This window comes from Ochotona princeps, chromosome 23 (genome assembly GCF_030435755.1).
Source record: "Ochotona princeps isolate mOchPri1 chromosome 23, mOchPri1.hap1, whole genome shotgun sequence".
Lineage (NCBI taxonomy): Eukaryota > Metazoa > Chordata > Mammalia > Lagomorpha > Ochotonidae > Ochotona > Ochotona princeps.
Window position 1 is genome coordinate 22766287 of NC_080854.1, and position 22450 is coordinate 22788736.

General features: G+C 41.9%; 1 protein-coding gene across 2 annotated transcripts in view; it reads left to right on the plus strand.

The window, feature by feature from the left end:
- PRLR (prolactin receptor) overlaps positions 1-22450 on the plus strand; it is a 135651-nt gene that overhangs the window by 20113 nt on the left and 93088 nt on the right. Inside the window, exon 1 of one of the 2 annotated variants that reach the window (XM_004583645.4) lies at positions 10368-10572. The exons of the other annotated variant lie outside the window; for it this stretch is intronic. The gene's annotated coding sequence lies outside the window, so the exon portion shown is untranslated. Of the gene's footprint in view, positions 1-10367; positions 10573-22450 lie in introns of those variants that run through there. 2 annotated transcript variants of the gene reach the window in all.

Consider the following 22450-nt stretch of genomic DNA (forward strand, 5'->3'; position numbering starts at 1 on the left):
AATAGCAGTTTATCTCGTCTTCTTAAGTGAGTATGCAGTATCACACACTGTCAGTCCAGGAGACTTTCCAACTGATGAGTAAGATGAAAAAGTTAATTTCTGATCCTTTGAAAGTATAGTGCCATGTAACTAATCTTTAAATACACATTTCTATGTTGGGTATTTAACCTAATGGTTAACATACCTGTGTCCCACGTTCGGTACCAACCTCTGGCACTTGAGCCCAGCTTCCTGCTAATAGAACTGCACTGAGACAGCAATGATGGTCAAGTGGCTGGGTTCCTGTGAGACTTGGATTATGTTCCTGGTTCCTGGTGTTGGCTTTGGGATAGTGACAGCCATCACAGTATTCGGCAAGTAAATCAATAGGTGACAACTTATGTGTCTTCCCTGAATTGCCATGAAAACATGACATCCTGCATCATTTCTAAGAGATGTGATAGCCTAGTGGTTAGATTTCTTGCCTTGCATGTGCCAGCATCCCATATGAGTGCTGGTTCATATCCCGTCTGCTCCACTTCCTGTCCAGCTCCCTGCTTGTGGCCTCCTGGGAAAGCAGCCGAGGATGGCCCAAAGCCTTGAGACCCTGCACCCTCACGTAAGACCCAGAAGAGGCTCCAGGCCTCTGGTTTCAGATTAGCTCAGCTCCAGCCATTGCAGCCACATGAGGAATGAACCAGTGGACAGATCTTTTTGTATCTCCTTCTTTCTGTAAATCTGACTTTCCAACATAAATAAATAAATCTTTTTTTAAAAGAAAGAAATACATACATCCCCACCGCCACCACCACCACCCCTGATGATATTCCTTGTTACCAGCAAGAAAATTTAGAGCTATGTTTTTCTCTTTGGTAACTACCATGACCCTCAAAAAAGAAATAAATCCGACTTTCTCAATCTTGCCTTGAAACATCAAGGATATTAAACCAAGATAATGGTACAAGGAGGGTAAGCTCAACTACCTGCCCAAAATATTTAGTAAAGCAATATTAAGCCTTTTGGTAAAGGCTTGGAATTTTTTTCCACTAGATGGCTACAAAAAGAAGTTTTGCTATTAGATAATATGTTCAATAAGTAATTTAGTCATACAACTTGGCCTCTACATAGATGTTTGAGAAGTCACTAGTAAAATTGTGTAAAATGGCACAAATCACCATCAGATATATTTTATCAGCTCAAGTCATGAGCTTTCGTTTAGTAGATTTCTACTCCTTTCCTGCAGACCACAGAATGACAGGGTGACCTTGTGGTCCAAAGTTCTGAAAAACAAGATGATATCCGTTTTTCTAAGAATATTTCAGATACAGCATAATGTTCCCAAAACCTATCTTTTTTATCTTTTTTTTAGGGAACCCAAGAAACCTTGGTTCCTTTTCTCTTTTTCCCCCCACAGGTCGCTCTTAGTAATTAGAAAATCAAAGCATGTCTTCTTGAGCAAGACGTGTTCTGTGGCCACTAACACCATTGATATAACCAGAAACTGGATGCTACCTACAGGACATTTCCACAACATATTTTACCAAGTTCTATAACTCAAGAGTCCATTAAGCCCTCTACTCTCTATAGAACAGGGTATCTCAGCCCTTCAGGCAGGAGTGTTCTCAAGCAAGAGAGTATCAAGGCAACGTGTCAACAAGATGGCCCAGTGAACTGGCATTCCTTCTAGAGCCAGATGACAGAAATTACTGACTCAACCCAACTCCTCTCCACAATGCTCTTTGGGAACAGGGTCTACCCAGAATCTGGCTGACCCTGAGAAGCCCCGAAGGGATTTACGGCATGTTTAAGAACAGACATAGTGCTGGTATGCAACATATTCCATTTTGCTCTCAAAAGGCAGATGCTCCATTAACAGAGGAATTTGTCTGAATTTTTAGGGACACAAAAATAACTGCCCCTTTTTATTTTTCCAGGCTTTCAAAAGACTATAGGAATTTTCTAAGACTATAATGAATCTGTGTCTCTAGGGAGGGCCTCATTGAGGCTAGAGGTTTAATTACTACTCTGCTTTCAAGCCGATGTCTTCTCATTTTTTAAAATTAAAAAGGAGACATGTTATTAGGATCACTATTCTTTCTTAACATACATTGATTTATTTGAAATAGTAACAGAGCAGGAGTGAGAGAGAGAGACAAGGATCTTCTATCTGCTGGTTGATTACCTAGATGCCCACAACAGCCAGGGATCCACTGAAGCTATGCTTGTCTCTGTGTGTGTCAGCAACATAAGCACTTGTACTGTTCCTCAGGCACCTTAACAAGAAGCCTAATTGGAAGCACAGGGTAGGTAAGAAATTGAATCAGCACTCCAACATGGGAGGCAGTGATTTAACCAGCTAGGCCACAATACCCACCCCCTTACAATCACCATGCTTTACCAAAATATGTTCATTTAATTTTTCAGTCATTTGCAAATAGCTGTTATTCACCAAAGATGGTCTGGGAACTATACAAGGAAACAACATGAAGAGGTGACCATTCTCTGAACTTACACAGTATTATGTATTAAATACACCACCATAAGTACACACTCTAATGAAGGCAGTCTTAATGCCATCACCATTAGATGGAACATCAATTATCCAACAGGAAGGAAGAGAATAAGGAAAGGGTTATGAGAGAGAATGTAGCAAACACAGATATTTCAGACAATTGTAACGGGTCTGATAGAATGGGTGCACAGAGGAGAAATGACAGCAGCTGTGGCTAAAATGGAAAGTGGGGAAAGTTTGTAAAGAATCTTGACTACTGCGTTGCTTTCATCTGTGCTTTGTGGAAGTTGGTAGAGGACTGGAATACCCCTCCAAAATGCTAGTGGCCACCACGATGAATTACACCAAAGATTTGTCAGAGAAAAGCTGCCTCTCTCATCAGGGGTCTGTGCATCCTCTGCTTATTGTCTGCACCTCGCAGATGTGGAAACTGAAACAGAGGAATTGAGCAGCTTGTCTGAGAACATACTCTGAATTAGATAACCCCAGACACCCCAGCTTCAGAGTCTCTGGTCCTGTGTCCAACCTCTGCCCTCTCTTTACACACTTGTCTGTGTTCCAGTGATACCAGTACTAGTCTACCTTCCAGAATTGGTTTGATAAACATTGAGGCTTGAAACTTAAAAGATGGACAAGTATGAGAACCCAGGTCTTGAGTGAAGGAATGAAGGATATACTCTGCAGTCATGCTACTGGAGGCTTTCTCTTTGCCCATTCGTAGCTACTTTATACCAGGTATTCTGAAGTGAGCCTCACCTTTGAAGAGCAAAATCAAAGCCATAGGAGGATCAGCAAAGAATGTCACTGAATTTGAAAGAGACATTGGATATACCACAGTTGTATCATCTATCCAAAATGATAAAAAATAGAATATGTAAAACAGAAAGATATTATATGCCTGGCAAATATTGCCTGGTTGTTTTTGTTTTAATATTCGTGGAAAATATGGGAAAGACATTAGAACGCAAGCTGAAATCCGATCAAGAAAGACAGGTCCTGTAAGCATTTATTTCGATGCATTCATGTCAGTGACACCCAAACAAATCTTAAATCTGTCTCTTTACTTTATGCTTAACAAAGAAACAAAATATCATTTTCACAAAAATGTTAACTGTAACCAAATATTGTAGTTGGTTTCATAAAACCGCCTACTGTGTTTTGAACATCCAGAACCCAAATACCTTGCTTGAAATCATTATTTGTTGTAAGTTTCACATCAAAGATTTTTCATGTGAGAAAGAGGTGTTACTAGGAAGGCCAGAACCAGCACAACAGGAATTGTTGCATCAAGAGCCATCTAATGTTATAATGAAAAACTTTGAATTAATGAGTGCTATGAAACTGTAACTCCTCCAGAAGGTGCTACAGTTTTCCCTTTCCACAAAATATTTGAAATCAAATAACTGGTAGGGAGTGATACCAAAGATGACATAAAAACATGGTATTTAAGCTGAACCAGCATAATGTTTAAAAGTTCTGCCTGCTCTAAAGTGTCATGAAGTGATTAAAAATCATCAGCATGTACAAATACCTTGCTATCCTATTTTAGCTTATTTATCCATACCATGTAAGAGGATTATTAAGTCTACAACTAGGAAGTGTTTATGCTCTTCATGTTTGTTTTGTGATCTGTTGGATATGTGAAAGAGAAGGTAGGACCAATATCTTTAACAGCACTTCATTAAGCCTTCTACCATGTTTACACAGTAGGACCTGGAGGCATATTTTTCTAACTATATTGTAGAGAAAAATATGGGAGCCTGGTGCCTTCTCACATAATTCCAGTTTGATTTTTGTTTCTGTTTTTGGCAATCAGTGCCTCATTGTATATGTGAGCATTTTATTTATTTTTAATTACAATGAAAACACTGTAAGGGGAAAGGTCATGGTATACACCAATAACTTTCTATAGACAGATTTTACCTTATTTTGTATTCCAGAATCCACTGTAGTGCCATGTAGCAAGAGAGAGAGAGAGCAAGAGAGAGTTAAAGCATTTATTTATTTTTATCAGAAAGGCAAATCAGATTTATGGAGAGAAGTAGAGACAGAAAAATCTTCCATCTGCTGGTTCACTCACCACATGGCCACAACAGCCAGAGTTGAGCCAATTCAAAGCCAGGAGCTAGAAGAATCCTCTGGGTTTTCCATGCACATTCACGGTTCCTAGGCTTTGGGCCATCCTTCACTGCTTTCCCAGGCCACAAACAGGGAGATGAATGGAAAGTGGAGTAGCCGGGACACAAACTAGCACCCATTTGGGATTCTGGTGCTTGCAAGGTGAAGATTTAGCTTTTCAGCCATCACACTGAACCCACAAGAAGATTTAAAGTTCAGAGATGAAGTATTCCTTGAATCGTGAATTCTAACTCCATCTCTATTCATATGTGTAATCGTGGGGAAATTTGTCAGCCCTTTGGACTTTTGGCTGGGTTTGGGACTATTTGGCTTGATAGCACAAAGAAGTATCCAGTCAGCCCAGGCAGAATCTCTTTAACCTGGAGAGTGCTGGACAAAGCCATGTGCCCTTCTGGTGCTAGGATTGTGCTACACTCCTAGTGTCGTGACACAGCACACCAAGGCCCATCAACTCCAGAGTCTTCCTTGGGTCCTATACTCTTCAGCTTCTTGGCCAGCTTTGTTAGGGAAGACTTATGCTTGAAGAATTATCTCCAGAAGCATCTATTCATTTCTTCACAATATGACAAAAGGCATTAAATGAAATCAGGCATAAGTATATTTACCATGAGTATATTTTTGAGAGCTTTCTCACTAGCCGTTGTGCAGAATATTTGTCCGTCAACAAACCAGGTAGTGTTTGTGCCCTAAAGGTCCCAAGTTGTCAGAATGACTAATCTTTCCTCTCCTAAGAGGCCAGGAGCCTTTCAGAAGCCAGGTTCTAGGACAGCAGGCAGCCAGGATGAAATTGATTTGCTTGAAAATCTAAAATCATGGCCGTTGCAGCCACTGCTTTTTACACAGTTTTCTTGGTCTAGGGGACGGACGGATGCATTCATTGTCATTATTTGCATGCTTTGCATTATTCCCATTTTGCAAAGGAAAAAGGTGAGGCTATGGGAGAAATGCCCAGAATCTCAAAGCTAGCAATTTTCCCACTGGTTTTCCTGCCACTTCCTCCTCCATCCCAAGTCACTTGCACAATAGGCAAGTGTGCCTTGCTATCTCTTCTTGTTTGAGACTTGGAGGAGAATGTTGGCAGGAAGCAAATACCACATTTCTAAAACACACACCATGCTTGGGCAGGATGAACTGTGGTTCCTATTTGTATTTTTTCCCACTGTTCCTGAGGGTCTTTGTTTCTGTTATTCACATTAAATCCTGAATGTCTATTTACTTCTAATGATACATTGAACATTTTTGCAATTTTTGAAGCCTAGGGTGAATCCATGAGGAATAAAGCAGCGATAAAATACAGGGGAAATTGAAATATCTAAAGCATGAATTTTCATTTTCCTTGCCAGATGGAGAATCATTTTCTTTGAAGATATCAAGATAGATGATAGAGGTTATTATATTGCTCATACGATAGCCATATTTTACTTAGAGAAATCAAGGGTATAATATAAAGGGGAAGAATATATTTTCAAATAGTTTGCGTTGGTTTTTTTTTCAATTGCTAAAGGAAGTTTTTCTTAACACTTAAAAAAAACTTTCCTCAAATCTCATCCCTTTAAGGGAAATCTATAGCTATAAAAATGACACTTTACAACCTTGTGTGCCACACGCACAGGAGACAGAGAATGGCTATTGGTATTCTAGCACTCCAGCACCAAAAAGCAAATTCTAGCTGTTTCTTTCAGAAAGTAGCTTTTATCTTCCACACCCCACCCCCAGATGTGACATCTGTCTCTCCATCATCACCATCTGCGCATCGCATGTATCTTAACTGAGAATTCCACACCTGCACAGCCTGGCTCGGGAGAGAACACAAGGACCGCCTCCCATTCGGAAAAGCTGTTGCTGTTTCTCTCGTCAAGTCTTTGTTTATGTGGAAAAAGATCCCACTGTTTGGGGAACCCATGAGCCTCTCTTAGCTTTTGGTCAGGTTAGGAGGTTTGCAGGCCAATAGCTATGCACTTTCCTTCATCTATTCTGCTTCTGACAGGAAGCCCCATTCCGACATAGGAGCCTACAGACTCGAAACTCATCCATGCCTGTGAATGACTGCAGAGCCTGACTCCCTAGCCTGGAGAGAACCTGTGTCCAGGAAGATGGCACCTGGGCATCTCCCTTGACCTTGGCTGTGGTGCTGGTGGCTAATGTCAGAAGCAAAGGCTTCATGATTCACTGGCCAAGATGAAGGTTGCAGGCTCCTCACTGTAAGCTGATCCTGGGACTTCACAGAGAGCTTCCCTAGAGCGTGCCTGAAGAGTGGGCCCAAGACATGCTGAGAGCTGCTGTGACGACAGCCCCAGGGTGGACTTTATGACCCAAACCAAACACATTCCACTCTTTTTAGTGGCAAGGAGGGAGGAAAGAAAGAAAGCGAGATCAAAGAACCAATGGCAAAATTTGGTAATAATCAGAATAATAAAACTCATGAAACCAAAAAGACATTTCTTGCATCAGCTAAAATATTTTTGCTGTTTACAGAACTAATGTCTTCTCTTAATGAAAACAACAAAAGAAAAATAAGGCAAGGAAGCTAGGGTCAAGAATTCACACTCTGGTTTTATTTCTGAAGAAAGAGAGGAGCAAAGAAAAACGCTGGGGCAAAGAATCCCCAGTGCCTCCTCCAGAATCACACCTGGGTCCTTTGACAGCCAGGCTCCTTGAAAGTTATCAGCTCTGTAGCTTCCCTTGGAGCTGGGGGAATGCTCATTAGAGTCAAGGGCATGTTACAATGTAGAGTTCTGTTTGTTGTCTTTGGCAAGCATGACTTTGGGAGTAATCCTCTGATAGGACCTGCGTCACCAAAATTTTTCCCATCCCAAGACTTCTGGATCTTTCTGCTCTGGGCACTACACTAAGGGAGCCCTGAGAAGTCCACAGGAGAAGAAAGGAGCTCTGCGAGTAGCTGGCACATTGCTGAAGTACAACTGGGCTACCCAGAATGCTGCTCTGTCACTGGGCATGCTAAGGGGGGGTGAAGCATGTTGTAAACTGGAGGGAAGTACTGGCTGGAGGAATAGCCCCTGTCGCTACTGTGCAACCCTCTGAGACGGCTCCTGTTTGGATGGGGGTGGCATTATCACGTTCTTCCTCTAAGCAGCATGGATACTACTTCTTTGGCAAGCCTCATGCCTCTGCTTATCCACAGATTGTCATTAGGGGCCGATGCAGCTCCTTGGCAGCAAAGCCCAGTGGGAAGGAAACCCTGAGCCTTGTCTGCAGCACTGTTCAGTCATCCATTTTGCTGAAATATGTGTTTTAAGCAGGTTTCCCTTGGGGAGTGAGCCTCATCCACAGGATTGAGAATGACCTCTTGACACAGTACCAGGTCAGCTGGCTGATTTAACTCTGGCCTTTAGTCAGACTTAGGCCCTGTAGACTCTTCCTTCCAGCCTCATGAAAATTGGCGGGGTGGACCAGTGAAGAGTGAGATGAGTTGATGAGTGATGCTATTCAGGCAAACCTAGCAAGAGGGACATTCAGCCAAATCCTCATCACCTGAGTTCTGAGCAAGGGTCACTCTTGGATCTGAGAAATAAGGGGACACTGCCAAGAGGAAGGTCAGACTCCAGAAGGGATGACTTGGCCTCGTGGCTGATGAGTGCTCAAAGAAAGAAGAAAGTAGTAATTGCAACTTCAAGCACTCAAAGTGAGCCTATGCATTCTTCCGTCTTACCTATATTCAAACACATGGCTAAGTTCAGCCTCACTTTCCCCTCTTCCCATATACAACTTTTGATTCCTCATCATCACTGATACTCATAGAAAATTGATTTGCCTAAGAATTTAAAAGATATTGGAATTAGAAGCAAGTGGTAGCCAAGGACACATGCCTCCCTATTTCTGATATAGATTGAATACTGTTTTCTCCCAAAATCCAGCTATTGAAATCCCAACTCCAACACATGAAGGAATCCTTGGTAGATGATTAGATCCTGAGAAATAAGGGGACATGTACTTGAGATTAGTGTCCTTTCAAGGGTGCCAGCGAATTCTCTCATCTCTTTCTCCAACATGAGGAAGCAAGGGGAAATTGGCAGTCTGCAACCTGAAGGCTGCCTTCGTCAGAATCCAACTGTGCTGGCATCCTGATTAACGTGCCCCATCCTCATTTCTGTGAGAATTAAGAGTAGGTTGCTTATAAACCACCCAGACTAGGGTACTTTATTCTAACACCTTGAACATGTTTACATAACCCTAAGACTGATCCACTCAGGGAAGGCCTTGATTACCTTCACCAAGCTTGTTTGAAAAGACATTGCAGAATCTTGCTCATGATGTTGGGCTGCTGCTCAGTCCCCAGGGAGGTGCTTAATGCTCACTCACACAGCATACCTTGCCTGGTAGACTGGGAGACAAAGTAGAAAGATGTCCCCAGGAACTGTGTTCAGAAAGAATTTCCCGAATAACTAGGTTTCCTGACCTGCTTTTGCTTGCTGAATTTCCACCTGCCTCATGCCCTATATTCTCTTTCCTTCTAATCCCCAGGCTGATCATACCACTTTCTCCCTAGTGATACTCCTTTATCAACAGGCAAAATAGGCCTATGCTAAACTCTCTTCAAATTTCAGAGCATGATTTTTCAAGGGCCTCCAACTAGGGTAGTGATGAACAAGTTCTTTAAAGCAATTAAAGTATTTTTCCCTAATGCCATTGCAATAGTTTCCTCTGGTGGCCAGAGGATGGACAGTAAGAACATGGGAAATTTCTTACACCATAGTGAGCAAAATTCAAGTAAATTATTTTCTTTCCTGTTTTTCCTTGAAGAAACTAAGGAATGAGTAAATATGTCACACAAGCCTTGGGAAAGCTTACAGCTGTTCCTCCAAGAGGATGACAGTTTACCATGTCTTGGCCTCCCCTCATGCTGCAGGAGGAGATACCAGAGGAAGCTCCACCCACCACACTGCCAGCTGCACACCCTGCCTTGCCCAGGGACAAAGGATCTCAAGGCCACCTGGGGATGAGGGCATGGTGACCTCAGAGAAGAGAGCAGGTGGCATAAACAGCTTGAAGGAGATTGTTCCAAAGCTGTAGTTTGAATGTTGTAAAGTCATTACTTCACCCAGCGGTTGCTCAGCAGCTACCATGTCCCAGGTCTTAAGTTACATTCTAGACATAGGCAAATGGCAAGATTTCTACAAAACCTGGGGATTTGAGAGTCTACTTCGAGACCCTTAATCAGTGAGAGTTCATATATGTGTAAATATTTGTATTATACATATACAATAGAAACAATTGTTAAAACATTTTAAAAGGAATTTAACATTATTGTTTCTTTCCTAATGTTTCCCTTTTTCATGCTCCTTCCTTTTATTGGGCCACACCTGTCATCTCCCTGCCCTGAAAATCCAGTGGCTCCTCACTGTCTGCTGGATGGGGTTGATCTCCTCTATTTGGCCTTACCCAGCGTCTGGGTTCAGAGAACCATTGTCTTAGCCTTCATTTATTAAGCCTGTATTTTCTAAAAGTCCATGGGGCTACTTGGCATGGGAGCTTGAGCATTCATATTTTCCCTCTAAGCCAGATTGCTTGGTTTTGCTCACAACCCACTGAAGACAACAGTTTTCTTGTTGTTTCCATGCTCAGCCAATCCCCATAGACATGCACTGAGCAGATTCTCCCATGGCCTCAAGCTCCTAAAACACCTGGAACAAAACACATCCTGTGTCTTTCAGTGAGACATTGCCTTGCTTTCCCTATCCCAAGTGAGTACTGATTTAAAAAAAAAGGTCCATACTTTAATATACAGATCAATTATTAACAGTGGGCTGTACCTTTCGCCAGGCTGTAAAGTGATGACTAGTTAGAGCTACAATGTTCTCATTGTCAGTGTGGGCAATGCAGAGAAGTCACCTCAGGTCACTTCTCTCTTCGAGTCCCTACCACAATCCACAGGGGTCTAACCAGGAACATGAGTGAGGTCACAGACCACAGGAAGACCACAGGTGAGAGACATGGGCTACCTTGCTTTCCTCTCTGTCCTTTCTGGTTCTCTTTCAGCTTTCTTGTTTGGAATTGGCAATGAGCAGGGGTGAGAGCGGGTGGGATTAGGGTACCAATTAGGGTACCAATGACCAGAGAGTCTTATGGGAAGATTTGTGTTTTATCAAGATGAAGACAAGGGGAGAGCATGTTCACTTAAAAGCTAATGTGGAGATTCATTGGAGACACTAGGAGTTCCAGGGAGAAAATGTGGGCCAGGCATAAGAGCAATGTTCAAAGGGTCAGTGCTCTCAAATCCTGGTCATGTGGCCACCAATCCTGGGTACAGAGGGAGAAAAGATTCCAAAATAAGAAGATGGCTTTGATGTGGAGTTTGGAACAAATTCGGATCTGAACTTACCAGGAGGCAGTGGGGCCAGAGAACAAAATTATCTACAGCCAGCGTCTATGCCAGGGTGAAATTTGGGTGGTTTGGGCTGATTTTTTTAAATGACTTTATTTTGTACACTAGAATTAATGTACAGAAAATTTTGAAGAAAATACAGCAAGTTCCCATCTATCCACTCTCTCCTATACAAGATTGCCTCTGTTATTAACATCTTGCTTTTATGTGGTTCATTTATGATGGTACACAAATATTGAGATATTATTAACTAGAGCCCAAAATTTCATCTTTGTGTTGTGCATTGACTGGCTACCAACAAATGCATAACAACACATGTTCACCATTATAGCAGCATATAAGTGGTTTTAGTTTTCTTAAACTCTTCTGTGTTCTACCTAGTTAACCCTCCTTCCCCTCTTCCAATCCCTGCCAACTCTGATCTTATCATGTCTATAGCTTTGCATTTTCTGGAATGTTACATAATTGGAGTCCAGCAGATTGCAGCACTTCAGACTAATACCTTTCCACGTTATACCTTTCATGCCTTTCCATGACTTGACTGTTGAGCTCTAAAAACTGAGTAATATTTCACTGGGTGAATAGGCCACAATGTGTTTATCTGTTTGGGAAGATTTCATCAAGCTAGAAGACAGACACACTGGAAAGAATAGATGATGTGAAGGCAGCAAGGGACACAAAATGTGATAGAAGCATGAAGAATAATGATTTTAGGAAAGTGGATAAAAACAAGCTAGATGGAAACATACATCAACTAAACTTGCAAGGTGGGGTTCTTGTGTCCAGTGCTCATGGAGAGAGGTCAGATTTTCATCAACCTCTGGAGTCAGGAACTATGTCAGATTCATCCTGAGCATCCAACTCATGGAGGATATCTAATAAATACATTTTTGACACAACTAAATCTCCACATATTTTGTAAATAATCAAAACCAAGTTCTCCCAGATACCAGAAAGTCTATGGCCCAGCAGCCCTGGACCAACCATCTCCAGAAGTTCTGTGCTGCGTGCTCAGAGGAATCCCTCCATGCCACTGGGCAGAGTACAGGTTTCCTGGAACACTCACTTCCTCAACTAGAAGTGTATCTCTTGTGCCATCTTCTACACCTGGCTTTTGGGATGCTCTGAGGCCAGAACCAGAGCCAAGCAGTTGGGAGAAAAGAAAACCAAGGAAGATTCATTCCAGCTTACATACTGGGTAAAAAGCCTTTCTGATCTGCAGGTTGGTATCCCATTCACTCTTCAACTCCATCATAAAGCAGCAGAATTATCCAAGACAACCTCTGTGAAATGGAAAGAACAAGTGAGGTGATGTGGGAGCTATGAAACACCTCTGTGGGAAAGATGAACCAGCTGTGGCCTCTGGATGTTCATGTGTGAGAGGAGAAAAATGTTGTTGTGACAACAGAGCCTACACACATTCATGGGGAGCTCAGCCTGAGGGGTGTAGCTAACAGTCTGAGTAGAAGGGGATAGTTCTCCAGAGGAGAAGATAAATCAGCTAAAACTTGCAAGATTAATTAGAATGTGTGAGCTTACTTATGCATACTACGCATACAACCTTGTCACTGCTTAAAATCAGGTTGTGTCCAGGGCCATGGTACTGGTAATGCTTAGCAACCATATCCTTTTGTCTCTATTGAATGGAGAGGGTGGAGAAGCCCATCTAGATGATAGGATTTTTGTTTTGGATTTGTTCATCTCCTACTGACACTTGCATGGGGTACACAGTCAGCGCAAGGAGCTGAGAATGTTTAAGAATTTCTTACCTCAGAGAAGGAATTTGAGAACTGCTTTTCCCTAAAGCTATCTTGCCACAGAGGCTCATCCAGAGACACTTCATCATGCAATCTATGCCTGGTCCTTACTACTGTTACATAACTAACAAAGATGAGGGTCACTAGATGTAGTTAATCAGACGTGAATAGCAGAGGAGAGCATGTTGAGTTGGGCAAGGAGCAGCTGCCTTTCCACCTCCGGGACTTATCAATACCAATCTCTGGACTAGCAGAACAATTCTATGGAGAGAAGTTCCAAGTGGTAATTCTAGGTGCTCCCAATGTGTACACTAGAAGTAAGCCAAGTGACTTCCATGCAATCAAACACAGGCAACAGGCAATCCAATGCCAGACTTGGGAACAGCTGACACTCATTCACATCTACCCACTTTTGCTACACCTGCCCAGTTCTGATGTTTAAATTTCCCATGGCCTAACATTTTTATGAAAAGGAACAACATGTATCAACAAGATTTGGTCTGTTTTCATAAGCATTTGTTACTTGAGTGCTAAACAGAAAAGAATTTTCATCAAATTTTATTGCTCATTTGCACTTCATGCCTGGGAGAGGACAGTCATGAAAATTCAGAGTAAAGTCCAGCATTTGACAGCAGTGACACAAAGACAGGAGAAAGCTCCAGATGACCTCAGTCCTTGCCAGGAATGGAGCTGCATGGAAATTTGCCCTCTCTCCTCCTACTCACATTTTTTCTTCCTGTATCTCCTGACCCCACTCAGACTTATGTTCCTTTTACCTCATTTGAGTCATTTTTATCCCTCCTACCCTATAATTCGCAGCTACAGACACTGGAGTATTTTTAAGTATCTGCCCACAATGAAACAAAAATCACATAATGGGGGCCTTGGTGGATTGGAAGGGATGAGAGAAAGAGGTCTCAGAGCTGACAATGGCACACAAAGATGGACACACCTCTTTCACAGAAACCTAAACTTCCAGCGATTCTAAAGTGCAAACAATCCTTTTTTAATCTAGACATCTGTTGACCAGCTCATAATAATAATCATCACAGTTTGAGCATTGGACATCGCAGTTTAAACAAATTCCAAGGGATGGGATAGCTGGGTGGTGTGTGTGTTTCTAGGTGTGTATGGGTGTGTGTGTTTCTGTGTGTGTATGTGTGTGTAGTAGAATACTACTCAGCCATAAAAGGTAAATAGTACATTTTGCAACAAAATGGATGCAACTGGAAACCATCATGCTTACTGAAATAAACAAGTCCCCAAAATACAAATATCATGTTTTCCTTGCTCTGTGGTAGCAAATATATAGAAGAAAAAAAATGTCACCTATATGAGCCCAATTGGCATTTTGAGATTTAGTTTTGTTTGCCATCTTTGTCTTTACTCTTGAGGAACAGTGTTTTCTTTTTTTCTACATGTTGAATTCCATATTCAATGGAATGTCGGGCCTGTGATTGTAAAGTGAACTGAAAATATGTCATTATAAACTTTTTTCAAAGAGTGAGGGTGGATGAGAAACAAGAGAAAGAGGTTAGGTATGGTGAACAGTATCACTGTATTCCTAAATCTGTATTGTGAAATACATGAGATTTATTCATGTTATATAAATAACAGATTTTTTAATGTAAAGACGCATAGGACAGAATCCAGAATCCCTCATTGTTAGTAATACTCAACCTGGGACATGCGTACTCTGATGGGTTCACTCAACAAGGGAACACCTTGGTAATATAAGATGAATGACGCATAGTCATAGTCCAGGCTCCCAGGAAGCTTGTGGGTGAGGCAGGCATGTGGACCAATAATAGGGACAACAATTGTGAAGCAGTCTATAATCCTGAGGGCCAGTGGGGTCATGAGCCTGAGAGGGACTGAGACTCAAATGGGCTGCCCTGGGAAGAATTCCTCAGGACTTGATGCCTGAGATTTGCAGGAGCAGCAGCCCAGGCAGAAGGAACTCACTGCACAGGTCCTGGGAAGCATGCTGGCAGGACAAAAACAGGCTGGTCAAGAAACTGGAATTCCAAGTATGTGGCCTGGAAAGAAGTAGATCCGGACAGGATGTCAGAGCCCACTGGGGATGATGGACTTTGAAGACCAAGAGAAGGCTGAGGCTAAGGAAAGTTACACAAGAACTGTGAACCGGTGAGGGAGACATAGTCAGATTTACCTTGGCAGAGGAAAGTTCTGGCAGGAATGTGGAGAAGAATTTAGAGTACACCTAGGAGACTGCTATAGCCAAGAGGGCTAGAAGCTGTGTATCTTTGGCCTTTCACGACTGGCTGCCTCAGGGTTCCTGAAGGGCAAGTGTGTTACAAGGGCTTTCTTCAAAAACAGCTCCTTTGCTCCTTTAAACACTGTCTAATTTCTTCACTGTTAATGACATATAATGGCTTTCTTTTACAGTTACCATCATGTAGAGTTACCATTGTGTGAATATGTCACTGTTCAGGAACATGTCTGCCTCTGCCCAGGATTTTGCCCATCACCACTTTCAGGGACCCAGCTGCCTGACATCTCCTCACATTCTGTTGTTAGGAAGAAGTTTTCTGTTTGCTTAGTGGTAGATAAGACACCTGCCCTGGTTCAGGGTGGCAGAACAAGATTGGTTCACAGGAGAAAGACCATTGACCACTAAGGAACTCATTTTTTTTCACTCTACTTCACCATTAGGATCTTTTCAAAGAAAAACCACTGTCTTACAAACAACTATTTTTAAACACTGTAATGAAGATGGCAGACTCAGCAACAAACTGCCTGCCACGAGTTAGCCATGTGGTGTTAGGACATAATCTCTGTAGGACACAGTTTCCACAGTTCAGGTTTGCTGGTGATGCCTTAGAAAAGTGTCACAAACTGAATGGTTAAAATAACAGGAATGTGCTGCCTTATAATTCTAGAGATCAAAAGTCTAAAACTCCTTGGGGCAGCAGAGATCTTGGAGGGAGATTCTCCTTCGGGTACCTCTTTTGATTTCCAGTAGTTTCCTGTGGATATTTGGAATTCTTTGGCTTGTAGAAGCATCACTTGGTTTCTGATTTCATCTTTACAGGCCCTATGCAGAAAGACACTATTCCAATTGCATCAAGCCCCTCCGTAATGACTGCATCTTAAGCAGTTACATCCATGGTTATCCGACTTCTAAATATGATCACATTCTGAGGTGTGAGGATTTCAAAGGATAACTCTATCAGAGAAGAAGGACACCCCAGCAACCTACACACTACCCAACAGAATGTTCAATACAAATTTGAAGATTAACTTCTCTAAAGTACTTTAAATGGTGCCTAATACTTAGCAAGCTGTTGTTAAATACTAAGTTTTGCAATATTTGTTACATTAGAATTCCTCAGGCTATCATGATACATTGACATTAAGCTTGTGTACACTAGGGGTGGCCAATCCCAGTGACTTGTGGCTGGTGAATTTTTTGGGTGGTCAGAGCTTACACCACACCAGGTGAGCATTTTGAGTAACTCTCCTGGCTAATGATTCAAGATGAGAAGGAATAAACCCAGAAAGTAGGATTCTAATTGCCCTTTTTTCCAAGCTGTATATATTCTGTAATGCAGGTGGCCATTCTTATTTTCTTTAGAGGGAAATTGTGGAGGCCCTGTTTCCCTGACAGCATACTTCTCACTGTGGCTCACCACACAGTGGGATACAGAGAACCCACCACATGGAGCGTTGGTGATGAAGCTCATCTGAGTGCATCCTGCAGAGGATGCCCCAGAAGGCCTGAGGGAGCCTCTGACAGGAGCAAGAGTGTTTGCTCCCCTCAGTTCCCCTTAGAATCAGCCCTTTAAAAAAATAAAGTATGATTATCTTTTACGTGGATGGTTAAACAAATCATGTGGGCCAAAATGAATTCCAAATAAAGAAAGAAAAATAAATAAAAGGAAATACTAGAAAGCAAGCTTCTGAAATTAACAAGAGGTGAACCTGGAAAACATGGTTACCTCTTGCTAGAAGCTTCTGGGCATCCCAAGCTTCTCGTTAGCAAACCTCTGAGAGCTACCAGAAGAGATTGTGGTAGCAGAAGACAAAGGAAACAGCCCCTAACTGGTAATAGAAGTAGCTGAAATAGTACTCTGTCTCTCCTTTTCTCTATAGATCTGCCTTTCCAATAGAAATAAATAAATAATTAATGAAAATAGAATTAAAAAAAATAAACCAAGATCAAACTGAGGGGAAAAGAAGCCAAGATCGAGGTGAGGGTGTAGGGAATGATAGGAAATGCAAAGTTGGTCCTCAGTGTCAAAAAAGTGTTTTTCAATTGTGTATCTACTGAAGGTGCAGAAAATTTTTATCTTTCCTAAACTATTTGTGTAGCATTTACATCATATTGTGTATTACAAGTAATTCAGAGATGGTTTAAAATATGTGGGAGAATGTTCATAAGTTAGATACAAATAACATACTATGTTACATAAAAGGCTTGAGAAGCTTTGACTAGTAACTGAGTAGATCAAAATGAGTGAGTCAGGGGTGCCTTCATGCAGTGGAGTGGGAAGCTCCACAATGAGAAGTCACATTGGCTCTCTCTGCATCTCTATTACCCCAGCATCTCTGACATAAAGGCACAGAGTCCCTAGCATACAGGTGCTCTAAGCAGCACCAGCGTCTCTCAGAGCTTTCGGGGAGAGCTGCTTCACCTGGGGCAATGAAGCCTCAATGAGGCAGCAGTGGCTCCTCTGGCTGAAGAAGATCTCTACAGGTTGAGTCATGAAGTTCTAGTCTAGATGGTTTAACAGCACTGGCCTATACACTGGTCACCATGCTTTCACTTGCTATAGTTTCATTTCCCTAACATCCAAGATGAAATTGAAAGTTCAAGAAATAATGTCTATATTCTCAATGTCTTATTGTGATACATTGTTATCATTGTCATGATCACTTCTAGTTCTATGTACACATAGGAAAGCAGTTTCAGGTTTCCTTGAAGGTCTGAATACATATTCCCCATGGGTAAGTGGGGACAACTTGTAAGAGCAAGCCTTGATAATCAGCCAATGTCACCTCCAATAGCTCATCATCCAATAGCGATGTGAATCACAAGTGAAATGTTCATTTTTATGGCCCAAATAACAGTGGGTGCCTTTAATTTTAATCATGTATTTTACTTCATTCAATACAACTGACACATCACTTCAACTTATAATAACATAGTGATAAATGAAATGCCTTCCACTTCCTTTTCTGTCCTGTCTATGAAATTCAGGACGCAGCTCAAATTGACTGCAGACTTCAGTTTGGACTAACTGCATCTCAACTGCTGTAGAGCTGACTTGGAGATTTGCTGCTGTCTGGGACAGCTTGGCACTGTTAGCTTGATTAGGCGACAGAGACACAAAGCGTGCTTTGAGCTCTGAAATCTCCCTAAACCATGCTATTTGGACAGCCTGGGAGCACTAAGATGATGGAGAGCATATTCTTTCTGCTACCAGAATTCTGTACATAAATTGATGCAGCAAAATACAAACACCACTCCCTTTCTCCTACCTGCCCTTCACCACAAGCCATCAACAGACTGTTCTCAAAGAAAAAAAAAAAAAAACCTACCACTGCTGGTCTCAGCAGTGGACCTGTAGGAATAGAGTCCATGCCTTCTACTCTGTGAGGACTCATAATAAGAATTCCGCAGTTAATCATTGACAACTGAGCAAATCACAGTGACCCTGGGCTAGGTCTTGCTATCAGCCTGCTGCATTTTCTAAAAGTGTATTTCCAGAAGGACTTTGCCCCTGTTGAGCTCCTCCCAAAGGATTCGGGACACACACACACACACACACACACACACACACAAACACTGAACCTGTAATTTCAGTAAGGAGAGACCCAAGCCTAACATTTCAGGAGACCTACTTGAAAGCTTTTGGCAAGTCAGTCCTGAGTGATGGAGAAGGTAAAGAGAACTTTGCAATGTAAAAAATAACTATAAATGTTAGTGTTTGATATTTGATATAATGGATGTACAAACCTACCATGAAGTCAGCACATGCTGATTTTCAACTCTGAATGGACATGGATGTCTGTTCTATGATGTGGATGAGGTCCTGAGGGAATGGAAATGTCCATGAGGCAAGATTCAGAGCTTGCAGGTCAGAAGGCTCGTGCCAGAGAAGAGCTGGAAGCTGTGTCCTTCAAGAGTTGTTTCTTTAAATTCCTCCCAGCAGCTCCCTGAAAGATTGTTTATGCAAAACAAAGTGTCCCCTCCTGATACAGTGCAGAAGTGGACTTTGAGCCACATTGCACTAAATGACCCTTGAAGTTGCTGAGCTTTTACTGTATGTGTGGCACTGTGCTCAACTGCTCCATTGCTTGATGTGCAGCAATCAGATGAGTTGCCCCATAGCAGTCTCATCGATGCTTGTATTATTGGGAAGTGAAAAAATACATGGGAGATGCTTAGAATTCTACCTCCCTAACTCACCTACTACCTGGATGGGTCCTTTTGGAATTTTTCCTGTGAAGAAGGGAGGAGGACAGTGTACAAGCAGGGTTTTTTTTTCCTACAGGAAGATGTTATAGGTGAAAGGCTATGTGAAACAATGATTAATTTGTTCATCCTAGTCTGCCTGAATGTCATTTGGTTCTTCATCTAAAGCAAATGTTTTTCTGAGGGAGAGCTTTTTAGCCCAGTATTATCAGGAATTCATGTATGTGTTTCCAGGAACATAAAGGAGCAAATTCTTACAGGTAAAAACACAAGGAAAAAGCCAAAGTTCTGATGCCTTAGAATTCAGACCATACCTAAGTAGAGACTATCACGGGACATCTCTTCTGATCTGCTTTAGGGTGACTTGTCTGTGAAGGCAAACTCAAGTCATGCTGAGATTGCCCACTTTCGTCTGGGAAAGAAGCATTTTAAAGCAATTAGGTTCTGAATGAGTGTCTTGGCAGAAGGAGAGAGGTCCTTCAAATGCCCTGTTTGTTTTCCTTTCCTCTCAGAGATTTATCAGCCTGTAACCCTGAGCCTTCAGCACTAAGGTTGGGCCTCCTATCAAAGCTGAAGCTATCGCATGCGTCTGTACAGCTGACCTTGGGTGAACCAACAAGACTGGTTGTTTCATTTTGATCCTTGACACTTCTCCCAGTGTAAACAGAAGGGGAAAATACCTGGAGGTGAAGAGACATCATTTTCTATGTCCTAGAGAATCCAGGCCTTGATTCAAATAAGTGAAGCAAACATTAATGGATTCGTGAATTGAAGCCTTAGTCCCCCCTTGGCCAAGGAAAGGATACTGTGGACCTGCCAGCTTTATTGAAGACCCAAGGCTTAAGGCTACGAGTTAGCAAGAGCCCCATACCCAGTTCTATAAAGTGCCTTCGACGAAAAGGGTGGCAGCCCGCAGTGTCTTCAGTGGAGGGCAACAGGGAGACAGGCTCATAGGTCAGAGACTATCATGAGGATGAAGTGGGATGATCCTTGCCCAAGAAAATTTCAGAGGAATGTCAGGGCCATCCACATTAACAGATTGTCCTAGGGAGGAGGAAAAAGAAATGCTTGTGTTGGCTGCCTATGATAAAAGTAAGAAAGGTGAGGAGAAATCGTGGGAGGCTGGATATTCTAGCAATGAGAGTTGTTTGCAGTGAAGCAACTCTTTGCAATGGTGCCTTTGTTGACTCTTGATGTGGTCAGACAGAAATTGAAACATAAAGGAGTAGCCGTGGAGGAGGTGGATGGGGCATGTCCTTCCTTAGCTGTTTGGACTAGAGAATCTTCCAGGCTATTACTAACCACAAGAGTATAATTTTACGCTTGTTTATTTAAGTAAGTAAATAACACAGATGAGTTTATGATCTCTGTGTTCAGCTGCTCATCTTAACTATTTCACATTCGGAAGCCTAAGAAACAGGAAAACTAAGAAGGATTCAGTGGACTTTAAAAATATTTGCAAGAGGCCATTAGATTATGAAGGGAATTGCCTGGCATGGGTACAAGTAGGCTACAGACCTAGAGCCCCCAGGTGTTCAAGTATCGCTTCTACCCACAATAGAGTCTCTGATCATGGACAGGCTACCTAATTTCCTTGTGCCTTACATTTTAATGGCTATGGTTGGCAAAAATAATCATTGCTACATGTTGCTGTTGCCAGCCTGCAGTGTGTTAGCTCACACAGCAGACAGAGAATTCCCAAGTGTTGGTGTTGCTTGCCCTGTAAAGGAAAAATTAATATGATCATTCAAGTCCATGGGAGAATTTAAACAGTACAATGCTTGCAACAAAATCATTTCTATTTCTTTAGAATTGTTTTAAATTATAAAAGGGAACAAGCTTCATGCAACTTATACATTCAATTTTAAGAGCACAATGATACTTTCTATCCTACACTCCCTCGCTCCTCGCCTTCTGTCAGCCCCCCCCCTTCCTTTTTCTTATTTGTCTTTTAATTTGACAATGACATACTTTCATTTTCCTTTATAATCATAACCCTAACCTTCAATACAGAATTCAACAAACACTAACTAGGAAGACCACTATTCCTTTGCCTTTGATTTATGCTGTAATGGAAAGAGAAGTGTGGTTTCTCGTCTTGGTAATCACAGACACATATTTGTAAGATTTATTTGTTGGGTTTTTTTTTTTTTTGAAAGTCAGATTTGCAGATTTGCAGAGAGGAGGAGAGACAGATTTTCTGTGCGCTGATTCACTCCCCAAGCAGCCACAACAACCAGAACCGAGCTGATTTGAAGTCAGGAGCCAGGAGCTTTTTCCAGGTTTCCCACACAGGTGCAGGGTCCAAAGACTTAGGGCAATCCTCGACTGCTTTCCCAGACCACAAGCAGGGACCTGGATGGGAAGCAGGGCTGCCAGGTATGAACTGGCATGTGCAAGTTGAGGACCGTAGCCACTAAGCTACCATACCAAGCCCCACAGACATTTCTTTTGGGATGGGGGGGAAGTAATTCAGAAGTGATCAACTCTGCAGGTGGAGTGCAGCACAGGTAATGCCATAACATAAAGGAAAAACCAAAGCAAATCCAGAGATTCATTGTTGTTATTATCCCTGGTGAAGCTCAAAAGGCATGAAGATAATCTTGGCTCACTTTCTGTTGCTAGAAAGGAACATGCAAGACTGACTGATGAAGAAAAGGTATTGATTTTGGCTGACAGTTCTGAAAGCGACAAGTCCCGGATCAGGCAGCAGCATCTGGGGAGGGCCTCTTGCTGCTTCCCTTGCTGGAAGGAAGCAGAAGGGAAGCAGTCACACATGTGGAAAACATAGAACCCATGGCGGCAGCATTTACCTTATAACCACTGCTCGAGCACCAATAATATAGTCCCTCAACAGTAAAAAGTGAACTCCTAGAAGAAATCATTAATCCTTATTTACAATGTAAACTTTTCTATTTTTTTTGTTGTTTTTGACAAAATTGTCAAAGTTGTACATCTCCATAAAGTGCCATGTAACAGACATTGTCTAATGTTTAAGTCAGACACATCTTTTTTTCTCAAATGTTTATTCTTTCTTTAAGGTGGAAATTTTCGAAATCTTTCTACTTTTCTTTAGCAAACATGTTTTTTTTTTAATTTTCCATAATATAGTTCCAAATAGGCATAGGGATTTCCCCTTACACCAGAAAGCATGTTATTATACGGTATGTTATTATTTTCTGTTATTACCCAATCATAAAATCAATGAGAAGTTCTAATCACCTCCTAAAGATCCCATCTCTCATATTGTCTGCTAGGGAGCAAACCTCCACCTGAGT